At 40.3% G+C, this 24,753-nt stretch overlaps 1 pseudogene across 1 annotated transcript; it reads right to left on the bottom strand.

Annotated features, from left to right (window-relative positions):
• Positions 1-524: 524 nt before the first annotated feature.
• LOC108300682 lies at positions 525-1,641 on the bottom strand (annotated as a pseudogene). The gene has a single exon (XR_001823547.2). The product of XR_001823547.2 is annotated as a thioredoxin-dependent peroxide reductase, mitochondrial-like (transcript).
• Between the last annotated feature and the right edge of the window lie 23,112 nt (positions 1,642-24,753).

Raw genomic sequence — 24,753 nt, forward strand, 5'->3', positions numbered from 1 at the left:
TATGTTTTAGACTGATCATAAAGCAGTTCAATTTATCAATTTCTTACAGAGTCAGCTCTCCCAGGCAAAGTTGAATCTGACTGCATTGTTATTTTTTATTTTAAAATATGTTTATTTGTATTATATATTTTACATTGCACACTTCAGCAAAGAAAATAATTATGATTTCAACATGCAATCCCTGGATTCAATAAATATCCTTTATAATCAATTACACTAATCAATATCTAGAACTATAAGTACACAAAGTTAGCTAATGAATTAAATAAGCAAAATGACTATGTAAACTATAAATTTCAGGGATGAGGTATGATGCATGATCAGTTAAGTTGTTCTGCCGCTTTTTAAAATAATATGATTTACATTTGCTTCAATCACATAAACATTCATTGCAGGAGTTGGATACCTGATAATAACTGAAAATTGTGATCTTTGTTAGCTTAAGAGAATGTTCAGTTTAACCCAAAGACATTCAAGACGGAAATTTCAGTGTTGAATTTTCAACATACGTGATTGCTTGTTGCTCTGCTTTGTTATAAGTAAGATTCAAGTAAGGCTAAGACAGAAGAGTGTTTCCATTGAAGACATGATCTAAGAATCGCCTTCCATAGAGGCAAATTATGTTCTATAGAAACTAGCTAGCTAGCCACCAAGATGTTACCAATAAAGCATTCCTTATACTAGCAGCTAACCACGTTTAAAAGGTCTTAGCCAGTATTACAAAACAAAACATTTAGAGTAGTATTTATGAATACAAGCATAATTGGTTCCTTGCCTTCTACAAATAACCATCTCTAAAATGATAAAAGCAGATTTCAACTCTGGTTCTTCTTTGGGATGAAAAGGTGCAGATACACATGGGTGATCTACTGATTTACCTTCTAAAAATACTCTGGAAGCAGCTGGATTTGGCTTGATTGCAGGAGAATTCAGTGTCCAGTTTGCTGGGCAGACTTCTACATAGGTTTCTACATACTGGAGTGCCTTCACCAAGCAGAGGGTTTCTTTCACGCTTCGGCCCACTCGGAGATTATTGACACTTAAGTGCTTGATGACTCCACTGGGGTCAATTAAGAAGAGACCTCTTAGTGTAAGACCAGGACCTTCTAACAGCACACCGTAGTCTCAGAAAATTTGCTTAGTTAAATCTGACAAGAGTGTGATGTTCATGTGGCCCAAACCATCATTTTTCCTGGTGTATTTATCCAGGCAACATGGCTAAAGTGGGAATCCACTGAGACTGCAACAACTTCTCAGTTCACATTGTGAAATTCCTTAGCTTTGTCACTAAAAGCAACAATGTCTGTAGGACACACAAAGGTGAAATCCAAAGGATAGAAGAAAAGCACCAAATATTTCCTCCAAGTCATCAAGGCTTAGGTCTTTGAGCTCTCCATTGACAACGGCTGTACCCTTAAAATAGGACGCATGCTGGGTGACAGCAGGTGCATGGTATGAGGAACTGGTGCTGAAGAATTTTGCTTGATGGGAACCAGAGCACAATATGTTTGTCAAGCTCATTCTTCCAGATGCATCGGGCCTGAGGGCTGCAGTGGCGGAAATGCCCCAAGGAATGGCACTCACATGTTGGGCAACGGATGCTCGAAACAACCTTCTCACAGCAGCTGCCATCTTCAGTGCACACCCTGTCTACATTCATTCTTCCACCAAACACTTATTGAGTGTCTACCATATGCCAGGTATTGAGCTGGCCACTAGAGAAACAAAGACAGTATTTTAAATCAAGAAATTCATAGCTTGCCTGCAAAGACAGACATATAAATCACTATTAAATGATATCATCAATATCTTACTGATGATTTGAACAAGAGAATATGGGAATACAGACTGGTAAGCAATGAGGATCCACATATGGGTAAGACTCTGTCCTTGCTTTTAAGGTTTTAATCTAGATGGGAAAGCAAGAAAAATGCACCCTATCACTGTTAGGCCATTTGTGGTAAGTGCCAAATGTATTATTAGCCAAAGCACAGCCAGACCTGAATGTTGATGGTGAATTCATCATAGTACCTACATGGTGATTAAGAGCTGTCAGGTGGGCTGTGGGAATCAGGGACAGGGAGATAAATGAATGGACTTTAGCAGACTAAAAAAAATGAGAACAATTCCCATTGCAGAAAGGGATAAGAAAGGGAATGTCTGAGAAGGGAAGCTAGTATGAACAAAGGCACCCAGATAGGAAAGCACCCCATCTCCCCATCCTAGAGCAATAACGAAGTTCTCAGTCTGCTTGGAACAGAGGCTTCATGTATAGCGTATGTTCAGTGATAAATCTGAAAGGCATACTGTATGAGCCTGTTGTCATGCTGCTAATAAATACACACCAGAGACTGGGTATAAAACAGTTCTGCACAGCTGGGCAGGCCTCACAATCATGGCAGAAGGCGAAGGAAGAGGAAACAGATTGCTTACATGGCAGCAGGCAAGAGAGCTTACGCAGACAACTCCCATTTATAAAACTATCAGATCTTGGCCAGGTGCGGTGGCTCATGCATGTAATCCCAGCACTTTGGGAGGCCGAGGTGGGAGGAACACCTGAGATCGGGAGTTCGAGACCAGCCTGACCAACATGAAGAAACCCCATCTCTACTAAAAATACAAAATTAGGCAGGGGTGGTAATGTGTGCCTGTAATCCCAGCTACCTGGGAGGCTAAGGCAGGAGAATCGCTTGAACCCAGGAGGCAGAGTTTGCAGTGAGCTGAGATAGTGCCTTTGCACTCCAGCCTGGGAAACAAGAGCGAAACTCCATCTCAAAACAACAACAACAAAAAAAGCTAGCAGATCTCATGAGACTCATTCACTAATAGGAGAACAGTATGAGGGAAACCATCTCCATGATTCAATTATCTCCACCTAGCTCCACCCTTGACACATGGGAATTATTGCAGTACAAGGTGAGATTTAGGTGGAGACACAGCCAAACCATATCACTTACTGAGGCCAAAGTGTGGAGTCTTGAATAGCATATATAGAAATGTAGATTTTATTTATTTATTTTTTGAGAGTTCCTTTTTGTTGTTCTCAATCTTTTTTATTGTGTTAAAATAGATACATAAGATTTTATTTTATTGTGATAAAATAAATGCATAAGATTTACCATTTTCACCATTTTTTAAAATTTTACTTTAAGTTCTGGAATACATGTGCAAAACGTGCAGGTTTGTTACATAGGTATACATGTGCCATGGTGATTTGCTGCACCCATCAACCCATCATCTAGGCCTTAAGCCCCTCATGCATTAGGTATTTGTCCTAATGCTCTCCCTCCCCTTGCCCCCGACCCCCAACAGGCCCTGGTGTGTGATGTTCCCCTCCCTGTGTCCATGTGTTCTCATTGTTCAACTCCCACTTACAAGTAAGAAAATGCAGTGTTTGGTTTTCTGTTCCTGTGCTAGTTTGCTGAGAATAATGGCTTCCAGCTTCATCTATGTCCCCACAAAGGACATGAATTCATTCTTTTTTATGTCTACATAGTATTCCATGGTGTGTGTGTATATATATACATGCCAATTTTCTTTATCCAGTCTATCATTGATGGGCATTTGGGTTGGTTCCAAGTCTTTGTCATTGTAAATGGTGCTGCAATAAACATATGTGCCCATGTGTCGTTATAGCAGAATGATTTCTAATCCTTTGGGTATATACTCAGTAATAGGATTGCTGGGTCAAATGGTTTTTCTGGTTTTAGATCTGATTTTATTCTATAACCAATGAAGAGCTCACAGGTGAATGAAAGGAAATCAGTGGAAAATTAAATTTATGGTATTTTGTAGGAAAAATTAGAGTAGGAAGGTATTGGTGAAAGGGAGATATTTGGAGGTAATTTTATGAACAGAATGCTATGCCTATCTTTAACAATCATTAGTAAGCAGCCCTTATATTGGAGGAGAGCAGGTGCCCACAAAAGGGAACCCAGGGTAAATCCAGGGTAAATAATTATTATTTCTGACAAGTGTTCCTTGTGTAAAACGTAGTTGAGAATCCTGGATTTGAACTTAAAGCCTTAGCTCTAGGTCACTTCCTTCATTTAAGTTGGTCAAACCCAATGAACCAGCACCATAGTAGGCACTAAGGACGTATCATCTAGAATTTCAGAATAAAGGGAATATTAGAACAGTAGGGAGCTTAGAGAATGTTTTGCATAATTTCATTTTTTGAGTGTGGACAGAGCTCCCAAATGACAGTAGTCAGAACCTAGAGTTAAAACGCAGGCATCTAAGTCCAAATTCAGTGTCCTTTCCACTACATCAAATTCATTGTTCAGTATCAGGCACTATGCCTCCCCTCAAAGAGTCTGCACATGCAAACACTGTTTTTTATGCAAGAAAGGTATAAAAGCCATGCTCATCCCACTGTGAGGGAAATAGAATAATCTTTCTTAAAGACTGGTAGAAAAACAAGCTTCCCAGGCATCAAGATAATAAAGTTTCTTCCTGTAATCTCAGCACTTTGGGAGGCCAGCTGAGGCAGGAGAATCTCTTGAGGCTAGGAATTCAAGACCAGCCTGGACAATATGGCAAAACTTTGTCTCCATAAAAATTTAAATTTAAATATTAGCCTGTCATGGTGGCATAAACCTGTAGTCCTAGTTAGTCTAGAGGCAGGAGTGGGAGGATTGCTTGAGTCCAGGGATTGAGCTTATAGTGAGCTATGATTGTCCTACTGCACTACAGCCTGGGTAACAGAGCAAGATCCTGTCTCAAAACAATAACAATGAAAACAAACAAAAAAACAAAAAGCAGAATAACGTTTTCTCACAGGCTTAATGGTCACACGATGAAAAGGTACATTTTTTTCTTGAGTTTCAGCTTCTGAAGCAAAGTTTGTCCTGGTAGATAAAGAGAAGACCGATCTCTTTCCTGTGAAATAAAACTTTCACTTGATTTGCCTAATGCTGCCTTCTTTCTAAATGGTAGCCCGCTGGAAAGCAGAACCAAAGGATTTGTGATTTGAGGGTCACAATATTAAGGGTTTAATTATTTTAAATTGATCCAAAAATCAACACATTTCACAGCCCTCAAAATATTCATAGACATTCAAATGATTAATCATTTTCTTATCTGTTAAATCCTTCCTGATAAGCTAAATACATTGATATTTGGCATGCAGATGGCAGCAGAGCGGAATTGTAATTGCTCATTAAGCATCTCAACCATGGGTCTTAACTCTTGCTTTTGGTCCAGCTATTACAATGTACATGGACATTAGAACAGAGAGGTGGAGAGGTCTGACTCAAAAAGGTTTCTATTTTTCCAAAGCTCATTGAAATCGATATTATTTTATCCAGACCAGATTTTCTACCTGCAGATCTTTATGTCTATTTCCTCTTTAAAACATCTTCCTCTTTAAAACACCTACCAGCATAACGTATGTTATGTTATGCCCCATAACAAACTTGAAACAATTAAAATATATTTGTTTTGGCCGGGCACAGTGGCTCACACCTGTAATCCCAGCACTTTGGTAAGCTGAGACGGATAGATCACGAGCTCATGAGATTGAGACTATCCTGGCCAACATGGTGAAACCCCATCTCTACTAAAAATACAAAAATTAGCTGGGCATGGTGGCACAGGCCTGTAGTCCCAGCTACTCAGGAGGCTGAGGCAGGAGAATTGCTTGAACCTGGGAGGCGGAGGTTGCAATGAGTCAAGATCATGCCACTGCACTCCAGCCTGGTGCCTGGCACCTGGCGACAGGGCAAAACTATGTCTCAAAAAATAATAATAATTATATATATATAAATTTGTTTTATAAATATGTTGAACATAAGTCAAAAAATTATGGAATATTGCAGTTTATTGGGATGTTACAGGATGTCAAGTCTAACCCTTCATTGACTGCTTAAATCCCTACTGTGGTACCTCATGAAATTGCTATTCTAGCTTCTACTTGAATATCATGAATGAGAAGAAAAATCTACTACTTATCAATTTTTTCAAGGTTACTTACTCATTTTTATACATTATTATCTAATGAAAGCCAAAATCTGCTGTCTTATAGCTTTGCGGTTTTGAGAAAACAGAGATCAAATCTGTTTCCTCTTCCACATAACAATTCAAGTCAACAGATATTTATGGAATCTGAACCAGGCACTGTGCTGTGTACTGGATGTTGAATGAATGAATGCCACATGGTCCTTGTTTTAGAGGTACTTAACATTGTAAGGGTTAGACAGATGTGGATTAGTATACTTGGAGTATTCAGATGCATAGACAGGGATACTTAATCGAAATTTGGAGAGGTAGGGGAAGTCTTGGTTAAATTTTTAAAGAATAATAGGAGTCAGCCAAATAACTAATTCCCTAGGAGAAAAATTTAAGCAATGGTATACAAATGAAAAATCATATGCTTTAATAAACTTGAGGTACTACAAGTAGAAAGACATGAAGAGGGAGTGGTAGGCAACAGGGCTAGAGACATAGACAAGAATCAGATCAAGAAACTTGTACACTGCACCTAAAACCTCTAAAGTGGTTTTAAAAGAAAAATAATATAACAGGTTTACCCTTTTGTTATATCATCTTGGTAACAGGAGAAACAAGGGTAGAAGAGACAGACTATTTAAGAAGTTATTACAGCAAGCCAAGTAAAAAATGATAAAAAGCTGAATCCAATCTGTAGTAATGTAGATGCATTAAAGAAATATTTATGAAGTAAAACTGACAGGTCTGGGTAACTAATTAGATGTAGAGGGTAGAGGAGGGTGACAGCTCAAAGATGACTCTTCAGCTTCTCACTTGAATAATTGGACTGTTGGTACTGCTAATTGTGGGTGCATTAAGTTGGAGATGTTAGTATAAGTTGAGGTTGGATTTCTTTTTTGATAAAGTTTGATGTAACTTTAAAATACCATTTAAGATGAATGGTTTGTAATTGAATACAAGTCTGCCGCTCAGAGGAAGATTGGTCTTGGAAAAATAAACTCAGCATCTAAGTGAATAATTACTAGCTCAAGAGTATGTGAGATCACCCAGGTATAGAAAACAACCTTAGAGAGAAGTATAAAAAGAGAGAACCCTGGGGAACAACATTTAAGGGAATTGCCAATAGCTGGAGATAGCCATTGTGTTCTTTCTTTGGATTTTCTTTTCTACACTAAACATTCACCAATTTTTTTCATTGTATCTTCTACTCAATTGCCTCCAAAGATGCTTCATGCTGCTGAAACCTAAAACAGGATGCTCTCAATTGAGACTAATCTATGAGCTGTGGACTGACTAGAGCTGAGAAGATGGTCTCTATTCTGGATGCCATAAGGAACAGAAATGGCAAGCAATTCACCAATCTGTGTGTTCCTACTTCCTTACTATTGATTTGTCCATAGAAGGCAGGGACTGTATTTCCTCATCTCTCTGGCTACTGGAATGTGAGGAGAAATGACTTGTATCCTCTCCACTATTTCTTCCCAGCTTTAAGCTAAATGCAAATGACAGTGAGACCAATGCTTAGAGGATTGCTGAGCCATGAGATGGAAGGAACTCAGGACATGGAAGAAATCAACATATGAGACAAGATATATCTATCTGACTCTGACAGTCAAATGAGCAAGAATTAAATTTCAATTATGTTATGCCACTGAGATTTAGAGGTCTGCTTTTTTCCAGTAGCTATTACTCTAACCTAACATCATACCCCTAATAAAACAACATAAGAAAACATTAATTTTGAGAGAAGGAACATCACACCAACATGTTTTCAACTAAAATCCCTCACATTCAAGGGCAGAACTTCACATGCATCACTATCAAATTTCATCTTACTAGATTTGGTTAATCTCTGAACATTTTAAAGATCCATTTAGAATTTGATTTTGTCCATGCAGTATGTTAACTATTCCTTTTGACTCTTTGGCATCCACACATCTGACCAACAGTTCTATTTTTGAACCATTATCAAAAATAATTGAAAAGTTGGGCTTAGACTACCATTTTCAGAAATGTTCTTAAAATTGCATTTTGCATGAGCTGTCTATGGGTCTTTCCCAGCCCTACTGGTACCTCCCCTAATTTAATCAAACTTCTGTAATTCTACTCAACTACTGCTTTGAGTTTTGCAGGACTTGAAGATAGGTGAATTAAAAGAATAAAAGTAGCATGCAATCAAATGGAATCTGTTCTCCTCCTGTCCATCCCAGGAGCCGGAACTTTTCACCAGTTTCCAATCACCCCCTTGGATGTAGTGCCTTCTCAGCTAGCTTCTGGTCTTATCCCACTTCAATTTTCCTCAGATTCCCCTCTCACAGACCTTTCTTTCTAAAACCAGCCTGTCACATTACTTCCTGCTAAAGACTTCCAGTGACTTCCCATTAAATCTGAATCCCTTCACGTAGTGTACAAAGATGTTTTTGAAATGGACTCCATCAGTGTCATTTTCCTTTGCCTCCATCATAAACTCCCTGTCACTCACCAAATGTGCTATGACATTCCATAGGTCCATAGGTTATAAATATTGTTCTTCAGCTTGAACTGATGTTTCCCATACTTTGCTACCTCCCTTTTCTTTAGGATATATACTAAGATGAGGTATATTATCTGGATCATATGGTCGCTCTGTTTTAACTTTTTGAGAAGCCTCCATGCTGTTAGTTGCCTTCTCCTCTATCTTTTCACATATACTCTGCTCAGCTTCACTGCTTACAACTCCTTCTTCCTCCTCCAGCCTGTCAGCATGTTGAGGCCAGGTCTGTGACTCTCAGTTCTATTTCCTTTGCTCCTAGCACAGTGTGTTCTTTACAATTGGTTTTCAATAAATTTGTATTGAAATAATGAGTGATTAGAGGGAAATGCAAATAGTTGAGTATATGGAAAAAAGGTGGTAAAAGGTGCAAGACAAACTTCTGACAAGGAAACGAAAAGTTCAAATTGTCAATGTTTGTGCAGCTTTAGGAGAAACATACATGCATTGTATTTCTTCCAACTTTATTAAAGTATAATTGGCAAATAGAAATTGTATATATTTAAGGTATATGACATGATATATTGATGTATGTATACACTGTGAAATGATTATGACAATCAAGCTAATTAATAAACTCATAACCTCACACAGTTACTATTTGAATGTGTGTCTGTCTCTGTGTGTGTGTGTGTGTGTGTGTGTGTGTGTGTGTGTGTGTATGTGTGGTGAAAACTTGTAAGATCAACTTTCTTAGCAACTTTTAAGTATGCAATGCATTATTATTAACTATATTCATCATGTTGTACATTAGATCTCCAAACTTATTCATGATGCATGACTGGTACTTTGTACCCTTTGACCAATATCTGCCTGTTTCTTCCATTCCCCAGCCCCTGGCGACCACGGTTCTATTCTATACATCTATGAGTTCTAGTTTTTAGAGTCCACATCTCAATTAGCTCATGCAGTACTTCTCTTTCACTGTTGAGTTTATTTCACAGCATAATGTCCCCAGGTTCATCCATGTTGTTGCAAATGGCAGGATTTTTTTTAGACAGAGTTTCACTCTTGTTGCCCAGGCTGGAGTGCGATGGCGCGATCTCGGCTCACTGCAACCACCACCTCCTGGATTCAAGCAATTCCCTTGCCTCAGCCTCCTGAGTAGCTGGGATTACAAGCATGCACCACCATGTCCTACTACTTTTGTATTTTTAGTAGAGATGGGTTTTGTTTATATTAGTGAGGATGGTCTTGAACTCCTGATCTCAGGTGATCCACCCACCTCGCCTCCCAAAGTGCTGGGATTATAGGCGTAAGCCACCGCGCCCGGCTGATTTCCTTTCTTTTTAAGGTTAAGTAATATTTCATTATACATGTAGTCATGCATCACACAATGTTTTGGCCCATAGCAGACTGTATATGCAATGGCGTCCCATAAAATTATAATACTGTATGTTTACTGCACCTTTTTTACGTTCAGATACTTTTAGATACACACATAGCCGTTATGTTACCATTGCCAACAATATTCAGTACAGTAACATGATATATAGGTTTTTAGCCCAGGAACAACAGGCTATACCACATAGCTACGTATGTAGTAGGCTATACTATCTAGCTTTGTGTAAGTACACTCTGTGATGTTTGCACAACAACAAAATCAGTCGACAACACATTTCTCGGAATATATTCCCATTGTTAAGTGATAGATGTCTTTATAGATAATGGAATATATAGATATGTGTATATCCAGGAGCAACAGGCTCCTAGATGCACACATCACATTTTATTCATTCATCCATTGGCGGACAATCAGAGTGATTCCATATCTTGGCTGCTATGAATAATGCTTCAGTGAACATGAGGGTGCAGATACCTCTTCAAGAAACTGCCTTTATTGCCTTTGATGGCAGATGGAGGATTGCTGGATCATATGGTAGTTCTATTTTTTTATTTTTTTTTAGAAAACTTCACGCTGTTTTTCATAATAACAGTACAAATTTAAATTCTTACCAGTAGTATGCAACGGTTCTCTTTTCTCCACATCACACCAACACTTTTTGATTATAGCCATCCTAACAGGTGTAAGGATGGTTCAGATATCTCTTTGCCATACATGCATTATTGTCCACTTTATTAACATGCAACTTTAAGAACCAGCAATTTTTTCTTTTCGGAATGACTAAAGGTCCCCATACATACACAGAACTTTATATTTATGAGACCTGGACTTACACTGATATGTAATATACAATATAACATAATAGACCAAGAAATTTATATTTCTTTATATTTAACTAAAATTTAAAATTTATATTCATTTATATTTAACTATGGATATATTTAAGTATGAAACTTCCTTAATATTTAAATTTTTAATACTGGCTCTAAAATCAACACTTGTACCTGGTGAGGTCAAAATACTATTATTTATTTATTTTTGTTTGTTTTAGTAAAATAATGAAGAATGTCAATGAAAAATGTCCAAATACCTGGAAATAAATTGAGTAAAAAGAATAAATTCAGTAATTAGTCTGGGAGTACAAAGCAGGGTTGATTTCATTACATAATAGTTTCCAAAGGGAACTAGCTGTCTTCCTTTTGAATCTTGATTAAAGGTGTGCATAGGAAGGATATTCTACTCCATGTTCCTTGGGGGTTTCTTTCCATGATTTGGTTTCTCTTGAGTAGTTGGGATGATTAACTGGGCTGCTTTCTTTTATAATTGTCCTGAAGCTCTTTGTATTTTGCAAAACTGCTTTGCAATTGTTTTTTTCTTAGGATGTACTTAAAAATTAATCCATTACATGTAGTGGGGCAAGTACAGCTCAGAGACGTCATTGTTAGCAATGCCAGAATAAAATAATAGAAAGTCCTTTCATTTTTTTAGGGTGCAAGGAGTGCTTTTCTCAAAATATTTGCATTTCCAAAACTCAAACATGTCCAAAAAAACAGTGAACTTAGCTTTTCCTCTTTGGATTTAGAATAGGATTGTCAGATAAAATACAGGATGTCCAGCTAAATTTGAATTTCAGATAAACAATGAGTATTTTTTTAGTATAATTGGGCCCCATGTGATACTAGGAATTCTAATAGTTCTGCATTTTTATTTGCTAAATCTGGGAATCTTAGAAAGATAATATTATTCACCCCAGAGCTGTATGAACTCTGGGCAAGGAACTTAATTGCTCTGGGTTGAAATTTCCTCATCTCTAAAAATAAAATGTTGCGCTACCAAAATTGGAAGTGCATTTTACTTCTAACTAGGCTATGAGACAATATCTCTTTATCATGCAAGATTTACCTAGAGGTATAATTATAGGTCACGCAAAGAGTGCCCCATTTGGAGTAAGAAGGATCTGAGTTTGATCCCACCATTAACTATGTGATCTTAGGCAAATCACATTTTTGAAGTCTCAGATTCTTTATCTAAAAAACAGAGGATAAGATACTTATTACAAGGATCAAATTAGTTAATATGTGTAGAAGTGCTTTGGGCCTAGGTGAAGTCATAAACAGACTATAACTTACTAGGAAGAAGTTACTCTCAAGCAATGTAAAATGAGTTATTAGCTAAGTTGCAAGGCCAGAGCTCTGTTCTCCTGTATGACTTAAGCCAAGTTTTCAAGCTCAGGTAGGTTCTAAAAATGGTGCCCACAAGTAGTCATCTTGCTATCTTTGTTCTTTGTACTTTAGAAGACTTATGGTTCAAGTGTCGGCTCTATACCTCAGTTTCTTCAAATAGCAAATGAGCAAAAGTAATATCCACTGCACGCATGTATCATGAGAGCTGAATGTGAAAATATACAGAAAAAACCTGGCACACAGAGTTTCTCACTAAAAATGTCAGTTCCTGGTCTTCTGTACGGTTCTCTTGGACACCTCAATCAAAGTCTGCTCTGGGTACGGGCCACTGGTAAGTGAGTGTATTTAAGGAGTGAGCTGCTGTTTCCAGTCCCCTTTTCTATGTAGCAGTTTTGTTGACAGAGCCATGCAGGACTAGGAAGGCCTCCTCCAATCTCCAGACCTGCCTCTAGGAGGGAGCCTAAGATACCTAACACATTTTGTATCTTCTGATCTCTAGGGACTCAGAAGACAATAATGACCTTCCCTAACCTCAACCAGATTCAAACCAGAAAGTGGCAGGAGAAAAGTTGCCTTGACCCAAAGGGGCATCCAGCCTCTCCCATTCCAGACGCAGGATAATGCAATCCAGACCACATGAAATTTCCCGTATTTGATGACTGCCTCAGCCCTCTCAGCACAAGGCTTTCCAGCCTCTCTCCCTCTTGCCTCAGACAAAGCTCTCCCTCAACCACATTATATGACCAGGCCAACCCCTGGAGATAGGGAGATGTCTGCACTAGGGAACTTCCAAGCTGCCCAAGGGATGGCGAATTCACTCTTGGCAGAAGCCAACTTAGACATGGCCTCACGGTGCTTTGTGAACACATTTATGGTGCAACACTGACCTCCAGTGGCTGATCCAGGAGGAGAACACTGCCCGCACTGTCTCAGAGCAACGCTGTCCGCCAGGAGGCTGGTGTACAGGATGACAAGCTCTTCCCAGAACACCTATGCACAATATCTTTAAAAAGAAAAAGAGAGCAAAAACACAAGCGCAGAGTTACTCACCAGTTAAATCCGACCGCGTCACTCCACCACTTAGAAAACTTATGTGGTTAGTAGTCCCTCTATTGATCACAGAATAAAGTCTGAAATTCTTAGTACAGCAGAGTTCTTTAGGATCTGGGTATAACTACCTGTCATTTCCTACAACATCCTCTTTCATTAATACACACCGGACTTTCTCCTAGTCACTAAATGGCCTGCTCTACTTTAAAGTAGAGCAGTAGAGAGTCCTCTACTTTAAATGGCCCTCTTCACTTTTCTGCTGAGTATTTTTTTTCTTTTCCTTTTTATTTCGTGTGTGTGTGTGTGTGTGTGTGTGTGTGTGTGTGTGTGCATCTGTGTCTGTGTGTGTGTTAGGGTCTTGCTATGTCACCAAGGCTGGAGTACAGTGGCACAATCGAATCTCACTGCAGCCTCGACCTCCTGGGCTCAAATGATCCTCCCACCTCAGCCTCCCCAGTAGCTGGGACGACAGATGTGCACAACAGTGACTTTTTAAAATCATTTTTCTTTGTAAGTGTCTCATATCAAAAATTGCCATCTTAGTGATACTTTCAGTGTTACCTGTCCCTACCACTGTAGAATTAATTTTGTTTTCAAAACATACAGCAAGTGGAGCTAAAACTGATCCATTGGTGTGTTGTTGTGAATAAAAACAAATGCCAAGGCCAGGAACAGTGGCTCACACCTGTAATGCCAGCACTTTGGGAGAGGCTGGGCAGGGGGAGTAGGGGGGACAGATCCTTTGAGGCCAGGAGTTTGAGACCAGCCTGGCCAACATAGTGAAACCCTATCTCTACTAAACATACAAAAATTAGCTGGTAGTGGTGGCTCGTGCCTGTAGCCCCAGTTCCTTGGGAGGCTGAGGCAGGAGAATCACTTGAACCCAGGAGGCGGAGGTTGCAGTGAGCAGAGATGGTGCCACTGCACTCCAGCCGGAACAATAGAGTGAGACTATGTTTCAAAAAAAAATGCCAAGGTTTCAGAAAGTCCAGGCCCAGGTGAAAACATGGAGAAATCCCACCTTATTCTAGCGAACAGCACCTTGCTGGGTCATGGTTACCTTTAAAGGGCTGGATCCTGACTGTCAAGGGAAAGGGTCCGATGAAGCTGCTCTAAATGGTCTAACTATTGTGACCCTGGAGGTCCTGCCGCCAAGGGGCCAGTGGAAGTCCACTTGTGCTTCAAATATGTGTCCTGAGTATCTGGACGATGACAGAGGCATGGGTCTGTTCCTCAGCCTCCAGGTAATAAGTACTGGCTGGACATCTTGTTGCAGGATCTATCATGTGTCCTTTATGGACATTTTATCATGAATAGGGAAAGATAGCTGTCCCTTGATATACAAGTGACTAAGATACCTGTAAGGCAGTATGAACTGGGAGACTGAATATCTATGCACTTTTGTATTTACACATCCTAGAGACATAATGTACACAGATGAAAAGCCACAATCAATTTATAATAGTGCCTCTCTTAGGGAAGGCAGCCAACATAGGAAGAGGATGGTATGGACCTCCATCTCCCCTATGGTGAGCTGCTATTGTTGTACTTAACACAGCATAGTGTACCTATCTGTTCACTTATCTGTTATACTAGAAAATATGCTCCTTGTCCAGGCACCATGGCTCATGCCTGTAATCCCAGCACTTTGGGAGGCCGAGGCAGGCAGATCACCTGCGGTTGGGAGTTCGAGACCAGCCTGACCAACATGGAGAAACCATCTCTACTAAAAATATAAAACTAGCCGCATGTTTTATATTTATGTATATATGTGGATATATATATATATATATGTTTTATATTTATGGTGTTTTTCATATATATGTTTTATATTTATGGTGGTGCATGCCTGTAATCCCAGCTACCCAGGAGGCTGAGACAGGAGAATCGCTTGAACCCAGGAGGTGGAGGTTGCAGTGAGCCAAGATCGAACCATTGCACTCCAGCCTGGACAATAAGGCAAAACTCCATCACAAAAAGAAAGAAAAGAAAAAGAAAATATGCTCCTTGAGGAAAACAGACACACATCTCCTTCGACTAGCACCGTCAGCACTCAAATACTGGTTGAATTAAAGAATAAATAAACAACTCCAGAACAGGAGAAACTGGTTATAAAGCTCCCTCGGACACCTACAAGTTAGACTGGAGCACCAGAAGGTTCTACATCTCCTGGATTTGTCCTTTATCCTTTAGAGACATTGGTAACATGTAGATTAGAAAAAAAAAATGTTAATTTTTGAAATGTAAAAGTAATTTTGAATTCAAGCTGTGCCACTTTATTTGCTTGGGCAATTTACTGAAGTTGCCTAAGACACTGTTTCCTCTCCTAAAATATAAAGATAATAATAGTCTTCTTATTAAAATGTGGTGGGAGTAAGAAATTATACATGTAAAGTGCAGGGCATAGCAAATAGGAGACCTCCAATAAATAGCGGCTGCTGTGATTATTGTGTGGAGGGTCTTCTTACAATGGACTTTGAACCAACACAAACCCCAGAAGCCATAGTGGACAGTTTTATCCAACAAGCACTTCCGGTGCAGGACTCAGGAACTGAAGAAGGCTTTGGTATGACTGGGGAGTTTATGTCCATGATTCTGTTGTGGAAACATACAGTTGCGTACTTGTGCATGAGCCTGACAATTCCAGGGGCTTTGCTGTGTACGAAGTAATGTCAGTATGGGGGCATGCCTGTGTCCATACATCAGTCAGTTATTGCTGGAGTTAGGGGAGGGAAGCTTTGAATTCCTCAGGATAGAGAATCACTTATGGAAGCTACACAAGTAATTTGATATCCAAGACAAGACAAAGCACTAGTGAAATGAGGAAGGTTCTCCCTTGTCCCCCTCGAAGGGCATGCGATGGGGGTGTGGCTCACTTCTTTAGTGCCCCGCTGCTCAAACCTCTAGGGGAGCAGACAGGCAGGCAGGCTGTGGGGCTCCAAACCCATGGCAGTGTCTAGGGAACTTACAGCCGAAGTTCCAGTGGGCTGAGCGTGTATTACAGGGTGCTCTCTTAGCTTGCAGGCTACAGGCGACTTGTGTTAACCAGCTCAGTTAGACCCTCTATCTTGTCACAGGGACAGGGAGCTTTCTGTGTCCCAGGATTTCTTGCCTTAGTGTGCCAGAAGAATCTGATCACACTTGGGTTTGGAGAATGAGTGCAAGTTTTTATTGAATGGAAGTATCTCTCAGCAGATAGGGTAGCCAGAAGGGAGATTATTTTCCCATGGAGTCTGGGGCTCCAAGGCCCAGGCTTTCCTCTGACTGCCCCCAGCCAATCTCCCCATCGTTCCATGGTCAAGGGCCTGTCGCCTGCTGTTACCTGTCGGTGTGTTCTTCTGCTGCTGTGCTCTCGATTGACTATCGACCGCTTGTGTCTTCTACCACTAATGTATTCCTCATGACATCTAGCCGCTGTGTCTCTGCCTAGCTAGGGTCTCCAGTTTTTATAGGCCCAGGATGGTGGCATGGGGGGACAGGTGGTCTTGGAAAATGCAACATTTGGGAGCAGAAGGCAGGAGTGCTGGTCCTCATCTAGGTCCGTCGGGGTGGAGCCCTAGCCAGGGACCTGCCTTTCTCTACCTAGCACTTCCCTTCCCCCTTTTCCCATCATTTAAAGAGACCACACTTCCTTCCTTTCCCATATCACTAATGCTACATCGAAAGCACTAGTACTACAGATCTAGCTCCTATGATTATAGGTGAAAGCATAAAGAAGTTAATAAAATGACACTAACTCTTAGCTGAGGTTGCTGGTTAGTAAACAGAGATGTTTCATACCATAAAACTCAGTCTGAAGTTGATCTCCTAGAAGTAGAATGTAGAATAGTGGTCACTAGAGACTGGAAAGGCATCAGAGGTGGTGGTAGGTGAGGACAGACACCAGAGGTTAACAAACACAAAATTACAGCTAGATAAGAGGAATAAGTTCTAGTGTTCTACAGCACTCTAGAATGACTAAATTAACAATGTATGCATATTTTCAAACAACTATATTTTGAGTGTTCTCACCATAAAGAAATCATCACACTGTACACCATAAATATGTGCAATTATTATAAATCAATTAAAATAATAACAAAAACAAATGGAAAATGGAAAATCAGTCTGAGCACCCACTTAGTGTCAGCCACCTGCAGTTAGTGGTGGCAGAATTTGTGGCCTGGCACTGCTTCACATATGAAATAATTCCACTTGGTTGGCTTCTGCCATTCCAAGAATGGGGGGTGGCATCCAATTTGAGACTCCTCCTGGGTAAAATGGCCATGTTGAAGACATTAATTTCAACCAAAAATGGCTGACAGAGGTACAGGTTTGCCTCCTCTGGACTTGGGCAATCTGGAATCTACGGCTTTAGAAGTCATCTTGAGGAAGCAGGGATCTGGAGGGAACTAATGTTTTCCCAAATATCCTCCGAGAGTGATGAAGTGAAGCAATCTCATCCATTGCATGTATGACGCAGACATACAATATGTAAAATGTGAATCTGTAGCCCAAATCTCTCTTCTAAGTTTCAGATCCTGTCCAACTACCTACTAACATGTCCACATGAATATCTCTCAAGTTCCTAAAACTCAACTTTTCCCAAACTAAACCATGGCAACAGAATGGATTCCCAAGCACTCTTCTTGGTCCTTCACTCATCCTCCCTTCTCCGCATCCAATCAATCACCAAGTCCAACTGATTCACTACTCAATGCCTGCCATATTCAGCACTAGACTCAGCCCTCAGCATGTGTATTAGTTTTCCCTTGCTTCTATAACAAACAACTACAAAATCGCGGGTTTATAACAACACAAATGTATTATCTTGCCATTTTGTAGGTTAGAAATCCAACACAAACTCCAGAAGCCATAGTAGATAGTTTTATCCAACAAGCACTTCTGGTGCAGGACTCAGGAACTGAAGAAGGCTTTGGTATGACTGGAGTGTTTGTGTCCATGATTCTGTGGTGGAAACACACAGACGGGTACCTGTGCACGAGCCCAACAATTCACTGAACAAAAATCAAGGTCCTTCGGGTACTATATTTTTTTTCTCGACTCTGTAGGGAAGAATCTGTTGTCTTAGCTTTTCCAGCTTCTTTTTTAAGAATTTTATGTTTAATTTTTTGGGTACATAGTAGATAATATATTTATGGGGCACATGAGATATTTTGACACAGATAGACAATATGTAATAATCACATCGTAGTAAAAGGAGTTTCCAACCCCTTATATATTCATCATTTCTTTCGGTTATAAACATTCTAATTGTATCCTCTCAGTTATTCAAAGATGTACCACAAAGTACTGCTGACTGTAGTCAGCCTGTTGTGCTATTAAATACTAGATCTTATTTGTTGTACCTAACTCTGTTTTTGTACCCATCAACTATCTCCATTTCCCACTCTCTCCTCTCCTGCAACCCTTCCTTGCCTCTGGCAACCATCATTCTGCTCTCTGGCTTTATAAGTTCCGTTGTTTTAATTTATAGCTCCCAAAAATGAGTAAGAATTTTTCAGCTTCTAAAGGCCACCCACATTCCTTGGCTCCTAGTTCCTTCCTCCATCTTCAAAGCCACCAACATCTTTCTGACCCATGTTTCATCACCACATCTCTTTCTAGACACAGCCGGGAAGGCTTTCTACATTTAAGGACTTATATAATTAGATTCGGCCTGCTTGAATAATCAGGAATAATCTCCCCACTGCAGAATTTTTCCTTTACTCTCATCATATCTACAAAGGCTCTTTTGCCATATCAGATAACACCTATTCATAGATTCAAGGGATTGGGATAGCAATATATTTTGGGGGGCAGTATTCTGGCTACCACAACATGACTTACCTCATAATCTTCTCAAGAATTCAGTGAGATAGGTAATATTGTTGTTTCTATTTGACAGATGAAAAAACAGATTTAGCCAAATTGCCTCAGTTATCTGAGGTCACACTCTAGCAAGTGGCAGAAGGAGACTCATCCTGGTGCCTGTTTGGCTTACTCTAAGGCATTTCTACTTCCTATGTATCTCTTGACTCTACGATCCTACCACACTTGTTCAGGCCACCATTATGATTGATTTAGATTACTGAATTATCAGACTTCTCTCTCTCCCTCCAGTCTTGTGATCCTTCAATCCATTCTCCACTCTGCAGCCACAGCTGTCTTTATAAAACACTTATTTTACAAGGTCTCCCACCAGTGATGCTCCATTCCTCTTGGGGAAAAACCCAGACTTCTGGAGACAGTGTACAAGATAAGATGCAGCAACCGTTTAACTCTCCAGCTTTATTCATCTCTCCCCATTCCTCTCCCCCTAATCCTACAATCTCAGTGCTAAAAGCAAGACAGTACTGCTCTCAGTTTCCTAAATGCATCATGCTTTCTCTTGGCTCCACATGCTTCCACATGCTAATCCTTCATAGAGTGGCTGGGTGGATTAAGTAAAATGCAAAGTCCTTATTATTGTACATTGAACATAGACGTTCTTAATAAAGGATTGACTGCAGAGAAAGACAATGGCTTGTATGACAGTGAACAATATGTGAGAAACCTCACCAACATGGATCTAAAATAAATTAAATAGGAAGCTTAATGGAAATGCATCAAATAGGTTTCCTTTTCAATTTGTTTTCTATGGGTGCCTTCAAAGACTGGTTTAAGTAGAAATAGGGAGAACAAAAGCGCATTTCAAAAACAACACAACTAAGAATTACTGAATAACTCATCCCGTCCATTCGGTTGTCTAAAATATAAGCACATAAATGGAACAAAAGTAATAGAATTCAAAGATTAAATCACAGCTCCCTCTGTTATAAACTATAGCAAGTACAGGGAATGGGCTGGTTAATGTGAAAGCATCTGGTCTTGAAGCACTCTGTCCCAGGGAACAGACAAAGGTCTATGTGGTTTAAGGAACAGGGTGAGTGATCTTTATAAACAATTTGCATTTTTATGCCAAATGGAACTTTTTATAGCATGATTTAGGGAAAATATTCAAGGTTGGGTCATATGTTATCCCAGATCTGCACATAGAGTAATCTACACTATTAATTCATTTGAAAAAGGTTGATTGCACATGTCTATGCATTGAGCACTGATACAGACATAACCCATTACCTGCTTTTAAGAAGCTCAGGGGTTAGTGACAGAAATAGGCAAAGAGCAAAACATGACAATGCACTATAGACACATAGATTTATAGATAATCCCACAGTCAGGGAGCTGAGAGACTGACGGGAAGAATCACTTCCTGTTTTTGATGGCCAAGAAACCTTTATAGAAGTGGAAATGTTTGAGCCAAGTCTTGCAGAATGCTCAGTAATAACCCAAACATCAAAGCTTGGGAGGGAAAGGCATATGCAATGACACAGAGGCACAAAGCAACATGAGGGGGAAGGGCTTAGATGAGACTGGGGAGGGAGGCAAAAGCAAAGTCTTGCAGCATCTTGACTGTGATGCTATGGAGTCCAAGCTTTATCTGAAGTTGATGGAATCCCATGAATAGTTTTAAGCATAGCAATGACATAGGCAAATTTGAATTTTAGAATAGTTTTTTGGTCTGCCATAGAGAGGTTGGATGGGAGTGGGAGAAACTAGAAGTTTGTTTAGAGGCTGCTGTAGTAATCCTGGTAAAGGCTTTTAATGATGTCCTGAACATTGATCAGCAATGGCAATGGAGATAAGGAAACAGAATTTAAAAAGGAATAAAAAAGACTTGCTGACTACTTGGATGTGGGTGATGCTATCCTTCGATACAAAGGATTTAAGATGAAGACCAGTTTGTGGGGGCAAGTAAAAGATTACATTGGGTTTGGATATTTTCAGTTTATGGTGTCTGTGGAACATCTAGGAAGAGATATGAAATTGATGGTTGGCTACCTAGACTTGGAATTCAGAAGTTTCACAATCACAATAGACATAAATTTTAGAATTATCGCCATGAGATGTTGATTCCATCGGAGGGAGAATGAAAGGGAATAAGAAAGTACCTTGGGAAACCCTGATATTTAGGATTTTAAGTAGACGAAAATTTCTTGGAGAAGATTGGGTTATAATAACTAGAATAATCAGAAGAAAAACCACAGGAGATGAGCATCATCGGAGCAAAGGGAAGACAACAGCTTCAAGGAGGAAGAACTAGCGTAACATCGACATGCAGACAAGAAGAGGCAACAGGAAGAAGAATGCACAGAGCCTCACATACCTAGTTTTCCCTGAACATCCAATCTGTGCAGCCCACCCTCCCCTACCCCCACCTCCCCGCCATGCCAGGCACTTTCTACTCTATTGCCCTGAATTACTTTGCTCATCATATAAATTCTAGCTGAAAATACTTGTTTATTTTGGTTTCCATTGTCTGCATCCCTCTGTGGAATCTAAATGTCATGAAGGCAGGCACCTCACACATTTTGTTTACCACTGTCTTCATTCAGATTTCACAAAATCCAAAGGATTCAATGCAAGGAGTTTATCTAGGAGGTGGTTCAAGAAAATTTGGACCAAGTAGAGTTGGGAGATATTAATTTATCATAACAGTCATCTTCATGTTCTGTGTTTTTCCTTAATCATTCTCTGAAAAACAGGAGGAGGATCACAGATGGCGGGCAACCATGTTGACACAGCATTGTGATTTTTTGAGAGGAGGACAGAGGGAAATTGACATGGCAGAGGAGCTGAGGTAATTGGAAAAGTTACTGAAGACATGTCCTGCAAGTCTAGGTTGTGCCCTAAGAGCAAAGGAAGGAAGGTAAGGGAGTAGGGAAGAAAGGGGAGAGCATCTGAAAGGTAGAAAGTGTTTAAACTAGGAAGCACTGAAGGCAACTGGCATGTCATCCCAAGGGGAAACAGTGTGGAACACACACCTCAGAGATCTTCTTCTGCAAGGGGCAAGGGGACTGGGGCTTCTATCTGCCCACTCCTGCTGGTCACTTCTTGAGGGCTTTAATTTCTCAGCACTCCAGCCTACCTTAGATGTAGGCAAAGTCACTCCAGTAGCCAAAGAAAGCCCTGAGGCAAAGAAACCAAGTGCTGGCAAATGCAAGCAGATGTTGGGCCAGAATGTACAGAAAAAGTAGATGCAGTGGAATAGGAACAGGCTCTTGAAAGCATCTGCTGTGACTCCCAAATCCCTGGCCCAGAGAATAGTGCTGGGTACATTATAAGCTCCCAGTGAATATCTGTACGAATATTATAATCAACGAAGGAAGGAAGAACCTGAGAAGGACCTTCCCCAGCATTGACTCATGCCACTCTCCCCTCCAGCTCTATGTTCCAGCCATACTGGATTTTTACCAGTTCCTCACCAGATGCCCTTCTCCTATGCTGTTCCTATTGCCAGGAATATTTCCTTTGCTATTAAATTTTATTTCCTCAGGAAAGCCTTCTCCAACCTCCTTCTAAATAGTCCACATCCTCAGGTTAAGTACCACCTCAGCACCCTGTCTCCTCCTTCCCTTTTACAATCTTCAGCACATTTGTAATCACTTGTTTCCCTTGTGCATCACTGTGAGTCAAAACCCAGCACGATTCCTATTAGATAGCATGTTTTCAATGTTTATTTGTTAAATAATTAATGACTTAGGGCTAGAGTTGATTACCATGGAGGGGTTTGTGTAGAAAAGCAATAGCAGACTGAAATAGCAGTTGAAATGAAATGCAGGAAGTTGTTCATTAGAAACACGTGAAAAAATTCTACACAGCCCTGAAGACACGGTAGAGTGGGAGATATTAATTTATCATAAGACTCATCTTCACATTCTGCGTTTTCCCTTAGTCAGGCTCTGAAAAACAGGAGGATCATAGTTGGCGTATAGTCATGTTGGCATATCATTTTGGTTTTTTTAGAGCAGGGCAGAGGGAAACTAACATGGCAGACAAGCTGAGGTAATTGGAAGAGTTACTGAAGAGATGTCCTGAAGTCTAGGTTGGTCTCTAAGGGCAAAGTTGAGCCGTGGCAATGGGTGTGTGACGAAGTGGTTAAAAAGAAGGATTCATTTATGATTATTGATAAGCAAGGGGATGAACGTGTCAAGAAGTGAAAGCATATAAAAATGTTTTTAGAATGGAATATTAAGATTTATGATTTCAGAGATGGACAACTGTTGCATTATGATAAGAAACCTGGGTACTTGGATTCAGCATGGTCAAGACTGAATTTAGCTTCAGCTGGAGAGATAGGCATGAGCTAGATTGTGGATGTTACGGTGTTCTTTTGTAAGGTATGGATAAGTGAGCTCCCTTAATACCCCTTTGAAAATACAGTGTATTAATTTATTCTCACACTACTATGAAGAAATACTGAAGACTGGGTAATTTATAAAGGAAAGAGGTTTAACTGACTCACAGTTCTGCATGGCTGGGGAGGCCTCAGGAAATGTACAATCACAGTGGAAGGTACCTCTTCACAGGACAGCAGGAGAGAAAATGAGAGCCAGCAAGGGAAATGCCAGACACTTACAAAACCATCAGATCTCGTCCGGGCGAGATGGCTCACGCCTGTAATCCCAGCACTTTGGGAGGCTGAGGCAGGCAGATCACAATGTCAAGAAATGGAGACCATCCTGGCCAACGTGGTGAAACCCCAACTCTACTAAAAATACAAAAATTAGCCAGGCATGGTAGCACATGCCTGTAGTCCAAGCTACTCAGGAGGCTGAGGCAGGAGAATCTCTTAACCCAGGGGGTGGAGGCTGTGGTGAGCTGAGGTAGAGCCACCGCACTCCAGCCTGGTGACAAAGCAAGATTCCATCTCAAAAAAAAAAAAAAAAAAACCAACCATCAGAACTCACGAGAACTCACTCACTATCATAAGAACAGCATGAGGGTAACTACCCGCACAGTTCAATTACCTCCCACTGGGTCCTTCCCATGACCTGTGGGGATTACAAGGATTATAATTCAAGACAAGATTTGGTTGGGGACACAGCCAAACCATATCATAGAGACTGTCTACATTGTCACTGCAGTCTCCCTAACATCTACACCAGTGTTTAGAACAATGCAGAAGCTCAATGAATATTTGTTTAATGAATGCATAAATAAATGAAATAACAGAAAGCTTGACCCATCTGGCTTAAGCAAGTAAAGAAATGTATTGGATTACACAAGCTGAAATCACAGGGTAAGGCTGGCTTCAGGGTTATTGAGGTCACAGAACAAATAAAGTAATCAGGATTCGGGATCCCTCCACAGCTGGGATCCACCTTCTAGTGTCTTGTCCTCAACCCTGGGCTTCACACAATAGCAAGATCTGGGAAGAATCACTTTCTCAAAAATCCCAGTAAAACCTTCCTTGGTTAACATGCCCATTTCCAAAGCAGTCACTATAGCCAAAAGAATGAAATGTTATGATTGGCCAAGGCTTGGATCACATGTATCAAAGGCTAGGATGGAATCGGCCTCAGTCCAGTCCCAGAGTCTAGGATTAAGAAAAAGGAGCAATAGGGAGCTGCTGAAAGATTTATCAAGAGCAGCATGATCTGATTTGCATTCATAAAGATTATCCTGGATCAGTGCAGAAGACAAGTTAGAGAAGTTCAAGCCCGGAGGGAGATGCACCTATAAGAGGACATCATTCAAATTTAAAATCATCTGCCGTCAACTGAATCTTTCTTCTCTATCTGGAGACACTCAAATGAACAAGACACAGTCCCTACACTCAAAGAACTTCTGATCTAATGAGGAAGACAGGCAAGTAACACTCATTTACATAC

Source organism: Cebus imitator, unplaced genomic scaffold, assembly GCF_001604975.1.
Source record: "Cebus imitator isolate Cc_AM_T3 unplaced genomic scaffold, Cebus_imitator-1.0 Scaffold28, whole genome shotgun sequence".
NCBI lineage: Eukaryota > Metazoa > Chordata > Mammalia > Primates > Cebidae > Cebus > Cebus imitator.